The 7,902-nt window shown below is 45.8% G+C and overlaps 1 protein-coding gene and 1 pseudogene across 1 annotated transcript in view; one reads left to right on the forward strand and one right to left on the reverse strand.

The window, feature by feature from the left end:
- Nucleotides 1-6,973, forward strand: part of htr4 (5-hydroxytryptamine receptor 4) — an 89,802-nt gene extending 82,829 nt beyond the window's left edge. Inside the window, exon 8 of the mRNA XM_028459519.1 lies at nucleotides 6,400-6,973. The gene's annotated coding sequence lies outside the window, so the exon portion shown is untranslated. The remainder of the gene's footprint in view (nucleotides 1-6,399) is intronic.
- Nucleotides 754-3,582, reverse strand: LOC114470821 (uncharacterized; annotated as a pseudogene).
- Nucleotides 6,974-7,902: the final 929 nt, after the last annotated feature.

Here is a 7,902-nt window from a genome sequence, read left to right on the forward strand (position 1 = left end):
CCATTTAAATATATGTTAATGTTTATTATAAAGTTTCAACTAAATCTTGTAATATTTATAACTAATTAGCCATTGGTTCCACGCTATCATGACTTGGTGTTCTGGTTAGGGGTTAGTTAGTTAATAATTAATTAGCTATAAATATTACACAAATTAGTTGCAACTTTATAATATTCATTAACATAAATTTAAATGGTTTATAAAGCAGGTATAAAGCAATTGTTATAGTTTTATGAACATCAATTCAATTTTATAGTGACCATCCAACTAATGTTTATAGATGCTCTACAGTATTTATTAACCATTTACAAAGCTTTACAATAACCATCTAGATAAGGACTGTAGAAGGTTTATAAACTAATTATTAACCATAAATAGGGCTGGGATAAACCATTAGTTTTTTAAACAATTAATCTAGCAATTACTTATTCGATGCATCGATTAATCTAACGATTTATTTTTCCAGTTCGATTCGACTCAATTTGACTATCGATTATCTCCCCATTAATTGACTAAAAGTAATTTATACATGTTGATTTACATATCTAAAATGAAAAAAAAAAAACATAAATTCTTTAACATTGCAATATATGTTTATTGCTCTTCAACTCAAAATTCCAAACAAAGTTCAGTTCTCAAATACACCTTGTGGTGCCCCTGGACACATCATCAGTGATGTAACCTGGGATCACAGGGGGTTTCGGGTCTTTCAACAATCAGACCCCCTCCTCCAGGCGACCCAACTGGGGTTGATCAAGCCCCAGCTTGTGCCCAGGTAGCGCTACCCTTTGTGCCACTCCTCTCCTCTTCTGAGGTATTTTGGGTGGTCACTGCAATCTTTTCCCCAGCTCTGACGAAAGTGATGCTCTTCTTCACTGGGCGAAGGCTCATGCTGTGGCTAATCCCGCAGCAGATGGAATTAGCTATTGCCTTAAGGACCTGGTCGTGTCTCCAGCGGTAGCGCCCTTCACCCAGGGCTTTCGCACAGCAGCTGAGGATGTGCTCCAAAGTTCCTCTCCTCTGGCAGAGGGGGCAAGCCGGTGTCTCTGCCTTCCCCCAGATGCAAAGGTTGGATGGGCTAGGCAGCACGTCATAAACCGCCTGGATCAAGAATTTGATTCGGTGGGGCTCAGCTTTCCACAGCTCGGTCCATGTGATCCTACGCTCCAGCGTTTGCTCCCATCTCATCCAGGCTCCCTGCTGCCGCATTCCCACCATCTGGCTGGCCCGCTTCTCCTCTAGTCCTGCTCGCACCTCCTCGAGGATCAGCGCCCTCCTCTCTCTCTTCTTTGCTTTATTAAAGTGAGTTCTACCACTACCCAGGCCAGCTCTTCCTTGTGCCACTTTGCCCACCAGTACCCTCTGCCGTACCCTAGACTCAGCAACATCCACGGCCACAGCAGCTCTCCACTTCCGTCCCGTCCGGACCTCAATCCCAGCCTGGGCAACCTTTGGGTCACTAGACTCCCGGTAATGGAGCAGCTCCCTGGACCGGGTCACCATGAACTCTTCACTTAGGCTGCTCATAGGGAGCTTCAGCTTGTTGCTTTGCCCATATAAGGCAATGCTGCTCAGGCTTCGCGGCAGTCCTAGCCACCTGCGGAGAAACCTGCTGACCCTCATCTCGAAGCCTTCCACTGTTGAAATGGGGAAATCATAGACCAAGAGGGGCCAGAGGATCCGAGGGAGAATGCCATGCTGGTAAATCCAGGCCTTGAACTTTCCAGGGAGGCCAGACTTGTCCACCGCGGCCAACCAGGTCTCCAGCTCCTGATTCGTTGATTGTGTGGAAGCTGCGTCTCTCAGGCTACAGTTGAACACCTTTCCCAGGCTCTTCACTGGTTTCTCTGTTAGTGATGGAATCTTGGTGGTGCCAAGGGAGAAACTAAACTTGCCAGTGACCTTCCCTTTCTTCAGCACGAGGGACCTAGACTTAGCTGGCTTAAAGCTCATACGAGCCCACGAGATCAACTCCTCAAGGCCACTTAGAATCCACCTGCAGCCTGGGACAGATGTCGTTGTCACCGTCAAGTCATCCATGAAGGCTCGGATTGGTGGCTGTCGGACTCCGGACTTACTGAGGGGCCCCCTGCACTGAACTTCCGCAGACTTAACCAGCATGTTCATGGACAGTGCAAAGAGGATGACAGAAATTGTGCATCCGGTGATGATTCCCTTTCCGAGTTTGTGCCAGTCTGAAGTTGTTGATCCAGAGGAGACTCTCAGGCTAAAGTTGGAATAGTAGTCCAGGATCAGATCTTTGACCTTCTTTGGGACGTGGTGCCTGTTTAGTGCCTCTTCGACCAGCTTGTGGGGTATGGATCCATAGGCGTTTGCAAGGTCCAGCCACAACACAGCCAGGTCGCCCTTGTTCTCTCTGGCTTCCCTGATGAGCTGGGTAACCACACCTGTGTGCTCCAGACACCCGGAAACCTTTGGGATCCCTCCTTTCTGGACCGAGGTGTCGATGTAGGAGTTTTTCAGGAGGAAGTCTGTCAGTCACCTAGAGACGAGGCTGAAGAAGATCTTCCCTTCAACACTTAGCAGCGAGATGGCTCGGAACTGGTTGATGTTCTGTGACTTTTCCTCCTTCGGGATCCACACACCCTCTGCCTGTCTCCACTGGTCAGCCACTTTGCCCTTCCTCCAGATTACCTTCAGGATCTTCCAAAGCCTGTGGAGTAGCCTGGGGCAGTTCTTATACACCTTATAAGGTACTCCACTGGGCCCCGGAGCAGAGCTCGCTCTGGCCCTTTTGACCACTTCCTGAATCTCCTTCCAAGCGGGCTCCTTCCCGTTAAAATCCCAAGTTGGTGCAGGTGGATCAATTAGGGACCTGCAGGGGCCCAGGTCTTGCTCTCTGCAGGAATCACTGTAGGTCTCCTTGAGGTAGTGGTCGACCTCAGCTTTGGAGCAGGTAAGGCCACTGCGCTTCTGTCCTAGCAGCTGCTTTGTGAACCCAAACGGATTTGCAAGGAAGGCAGCTCGCTTCCTGGACCTCTCTTTCCTCCTCCTCCTGTGCCACTCTGCCCTTCTCAAGGTCATCAGCCTCTTGCGGATTATGCTGCGCAGCTCTGCAAGAGGTTCCTTCTCCTCTTCACTTGCTGCCTTGAACTGCTGCTTTAATCTCTTTAGTTCTTGTCTGAGATGATGTATCTTGCTAGCTCTGTTGTTCATGATGTAGGGGAGCTTTACTGTTCGTTTCTCCGCTAGCCCAAACTTCTCTGCTGCTAAGCTGATGATGATTGTCGTCATCGCCTTGAGGCTTCGTTCAGCTTCCCCTTTAACAGTTGCTTCAAGAATGGTGTCTGCAACTTCATCGAATTGGAGCCACTCCTTCTCCTTGCTAGCTTGGGGCCACTTCACCCGACGATGTTCTGATGTCCCATGCACATCTGGTGCCAGCGTCACATGGAGGCTCCGGGCACTGTGGGGTGACTCCGGGCCAGGCTCCTCCGGCGTCTCACCAGGCGTAGTTCCTGCGCGCTGTGACTCTGACTCCTTTTGCACACACTTCATCTTGGCCTGGTGGATCCGCAGGCCATGTCGGTTCTTGCATCTCTTGCCACATATACATTCCATAGTTGTTGTCGTGTTACCATTGCTATGTGTCGTTATCGTTTGATCCGTCCGATGGGATTCTCTTCCACCCCCCCTCTCGGGAATCCCTGGGGGTATCTCTCTTGTAGGTCGATCTGTAGCTTGATGTGGGTTTCTTCCTCTCAGAAGATGCAGCTCGGGATGCTACCCCTGACTGCCCCGGTGCCGTCTTTCTATCTAACGATTTATTTTTCCAGTTCGATTCGACTCAATTTGACTATCGATTATCTCCCCATTAATTGACTAAAAGTAATTTATACATGTTGATTTACATATCTAAAATGAAAAAAAAAAACATAAATTCCTTAACATTGCAATATATGTTTATTGCTCTTCAACTCAAAATTCCAAACAAAGTTCAGTAAGAATATAAAAGTACAAAACAATGCATTCAAAGTGAGAAAAGGCTTTTCCAACAAAAAATAAACTTTCCTTTTACCTTAAGAAATGTCCCAGTGTCACATACTGAGTTTACCGCCATACTGAGATTATAACCCTAACCCTAACATAATCCAATAAACAAATAAAACGCACGTTCATTCACTTTGAAAACAAAAAGTATTTATTTAGCAAAAATGTATTCCGGTAGTGCACACGTGCGCGTATGTGCATATACAATCTCAGTACGATTCGCACTCAGTACATGACACCGTCTCTAACCATAAGTAAAGTAATAATTATCTATCTAAAACATGTTTATAGATGCTTCATAAAGCATTAGTAAGGGATTATAATCTTCACTTTCAAATCTATAATAACATCCAAATATTGATAATAGATACTTCATAAAACATTTATTAACCATTAACAAATATCTGGTCCATGTGTCTCTGTAATGTTTATAGATGTTTTATAAACCATAATCAAGGTTTACTAATCCTTTGTTAATCATTAACAAACACTTTATAAAGTTTATAATATGTAATAATCTGTGCATTAATAAACTGTTCATATACCATCAATTATATAGCATTGCAAATCATTAAAAAACATTATTAACTATCATTTCATTGTTTGTTAACAGTAAAATAACTATTTACCATTATTTACCCTTTATAGATGATGGTTATTATAAAGTGTTCCCTGAGTTCGAGGTGTCAGCGGAAAGGTCTGCTCCGCCCGAGTCCGAATATATGGATCTCTCCTGAGTAGAGTAAGAACTGCGCCCGTGAGATGAAAACACACAATTGCGGTGCAAAATAGGTAAAATGTGGCACCACTGGACGTGTTTTATTCCCCCCGAGTCTGAATATGTGGTTTGTTTTCAGCTAGGGGCCGAATCGCGCCCGCTAGAAGCCACAGAAGTTTGGTGTGCTTCAGCAGCAGGGGCGGGTTTATGCTAATGATGGCTGATGGGAGAGGCGTCTAAGGCTGCTGCTTGGTGGAGCGTTAGGTGAACTCTCACGAGACTTTGCGCGATATTTAGAAAAGGGCCACTGAAACAGCATTGCAAAAGTTGCTCAAACTGTGGAAAACTTCAATCTTTTAAAGGGTTAAGGAATCATTTATGAACATGTTTAAAAGTGGAAGGTGGCCAGAAAGTGAGTAGTACGCCCGCCGCCTACGCTTCTGGACATCACTGTACAGTGACGTGCAGTCAGGGTTGGCAAGGTAGGCAGTGCCTACCCAAGGGTGAATTGATATTTTGATTATTTGTTTTAATTATAATATAATTATAAATTACTTATTTTTCCATTTCCAATAGCCTACAGTACCTCACTCCACTGTAAGGCAGGAGGAGGCCACACCCCCTTCCAAAGACACATTGCTGCTCTGCCTCTGTTCTCATAACATGTTTTTATGTGTTTACACATGCTCAGTCAATTCCCCAAGATGAAAACCATTTACGTCCAAAGGCAGCTCTCTACGCTGTGTTTGAACGTAACCGTGCTATGCTAAATGCTATACGTACGTTCACAGTGCATTAGTGAATTGATCTAGCATGGCTGCTGCTACGTTCTCTAGCTAGCGGGTGGGATAACACTACAGTCAGGATGACAGCACTAGAGATGATAGAGAAACTTTGTTTTGAGGAAAAACAACAGCTTTTAAAAGATGGAGACCAACACCTGAGCTACCAGACCTTCAGCAAAGCTAAGGTCAGAACATTGTTGGTTCTTTCTACAGTGAATGGAACAAGAGGAAGGATTGACTTTGTGGATGCTCCTCACTGAGGATGTTCTGAGTTGTTGTTGTTGTCATTTTCTCCATGTTTCTGTGTTTCCAACACAAACAACAGATGTGCTGTCGTGTCATGAGATATATGTTGTTGGAGAGTATGGAGGCTATATTAAATAATGTTTGTTTTTTTAATGGTGTTTATGATGTTGATTTTGTTAGATGATAAATACTTGTTCATGTGGATCTTGTTGGGTTTTTCATTCTTATTATGAATTTTATATTTTGATCAGCGCATTGAGGTGACTTTGTTGTAAATTGCGCTATACAAATAAAGTTGAATTGAATTGAATTTACACTTGCCAACAGAAACATGAAATTGTCATTAGTGGTCTCGATTTGCAACGCCCTGCCTACCCAGCCCTAGTGGTCACGGCACGTCACTGTGTTTATGTGTTGAAGTGTCCTTCGACAACACAAAGAACCCCAAGAGTATCCCAGTGGATGATTAGCACCTAGCATGTTAGCTCAGTCCCATTGGTGTGTGAATGAACTGTTAATGTAAAGTTTTGGGAATTCAGTGGTTATAATACAGGTTCTAAATCAGGTTCATTTACATATTTGATAAAGCGCTATATAAAATCAAGTCCATTTACCATTTGTACATTTCTGTGTCCTCAGGTATTCGGGTCTTCAGAACTGGGTCCACTCTGAGGAGGAGAAGTCCCTGCAATTGTCTAAACCTCACTAATGTCTCTCTTGGGAACAGAGACTGTAGCTCTACCCTAACCAAGGGGTTAGAAAGAGAGCTTCAAACTTAGACTGAGGCAAGGGGCGGAGCCTAACCTCCAGCCTAAACTGAGGCAGCAATGGGAGGAGCCTGACTTTGAAGCTCAGAGGATTATTTTTACGGTGCCAACAAGGGTATTTTATTGCCAAAGTATTTGATACGTACAGAGTTTATTTATGATCAACACATAGAAAAGGTAGGGGTGCCTACATGTTTTCTACACTTCTACTAATCAGCAACATAACAATTTCTTGTTGGTTCTGTTTTTCTTTTGGTCGTACCAAGTGTTCCTCTGTTTCGGTAACTTTATGTCTGATCCCACCACATTACTAACGTCCGTTAGCTTAACTCACAAAACACTGAGACATTTGTTTTACAGGAAAACATACACAAAAATGTGATATGATACCAAACATGGTTTAGTCCGTGTCATGCAGATATTTCATGTGATAATTAGATTTTAAACGAGATTATGGTGAAATTTGGCCTATTCATCCATTTGCTCAATTTACTGAATATTCAGTCATCTTCAGGGAAAAATAACATGTAAATGCATCATTTTCTCCCAAAGAATTCATGTTAGGCATTTCTGTGTAATATTAGATCCGGATTTTAAATAAAGAGAAAAAAAAGAGAAATTCTGCATTTTTTTAAATCACATATAACAGTCTGCATTTGAAACAACTCTGAATTTTCCAACCTCCTACTTGAAAAAGTGACCTTGAATGCCACCTGAAGGTGGAGCTCCAACTCAGTAAATAAAAATAATCTGGTCTGCTCGCTGGGGGCGCCGGGCCCTGTCGGTGCCGTGTCTGGGCGGGGGTGTCCCGGGGGTGGGTCTTTGGGTTCGGCGTCTCGGGGCTCGCTTCCCCGCCGTCTGCCCGGGGACTGGCCGCTGTTCAGCAGGGTGCCGCGCCGCCTTGGGCGGGGTGGGGCTGGTGGCTGGGGCCCGCTGTCCTCTGGGCTGTGCTGGCGTCGGGGGTGTCTCATGTCGGCGCGTGGGTGATTGGGGGTGGCCTCCGTGGGAGGGGTGTGCTCTGCTGGCAACGTTGGTGTGGGGTTGCGGTGCCTGGCTGGGGGTGCATGGGTTCGCCTGCCTGTCGGTCCGTGGCTGGCGGGGTGGCCCTGCCTGGGTGGTTGGTGGCGTCCTCTATCGTCGGGGGGGCCGGGGCCGCTCACCTGTGGAGGGTGCTATGTCGTGGTGTAATGCGGTCCTGTGCTGGCCCTGGTGTGGGGGCTGGCCTCTCTCCTGCTCGGCCAAAGCAGGCGGGCCGCTCTGGGCCGCGGGGGGTCTCCGGTTGTGCTGCTCGGCGCGTCCCTGGGTTACCTACCAGACAGGCCTCCTACATGGGCACTTCACATCACTCACTGGCCTCTGCACCAGGGTTGGGGCG

Source organism: Gouania willdenowi, chromosome 10 (genome assembly GCF_900634775.1).
Source record: "Gouania willdenowi chromosome 10, fGouWil2.1, whole genome shotgun sequence".
NCBI classification, from domain to species: Eukaryota; Metazoa; Chordata; class Actinopteri; order Blenniiformes; family Gobiesocidae; genus Gouania; species Gouania willdenowi.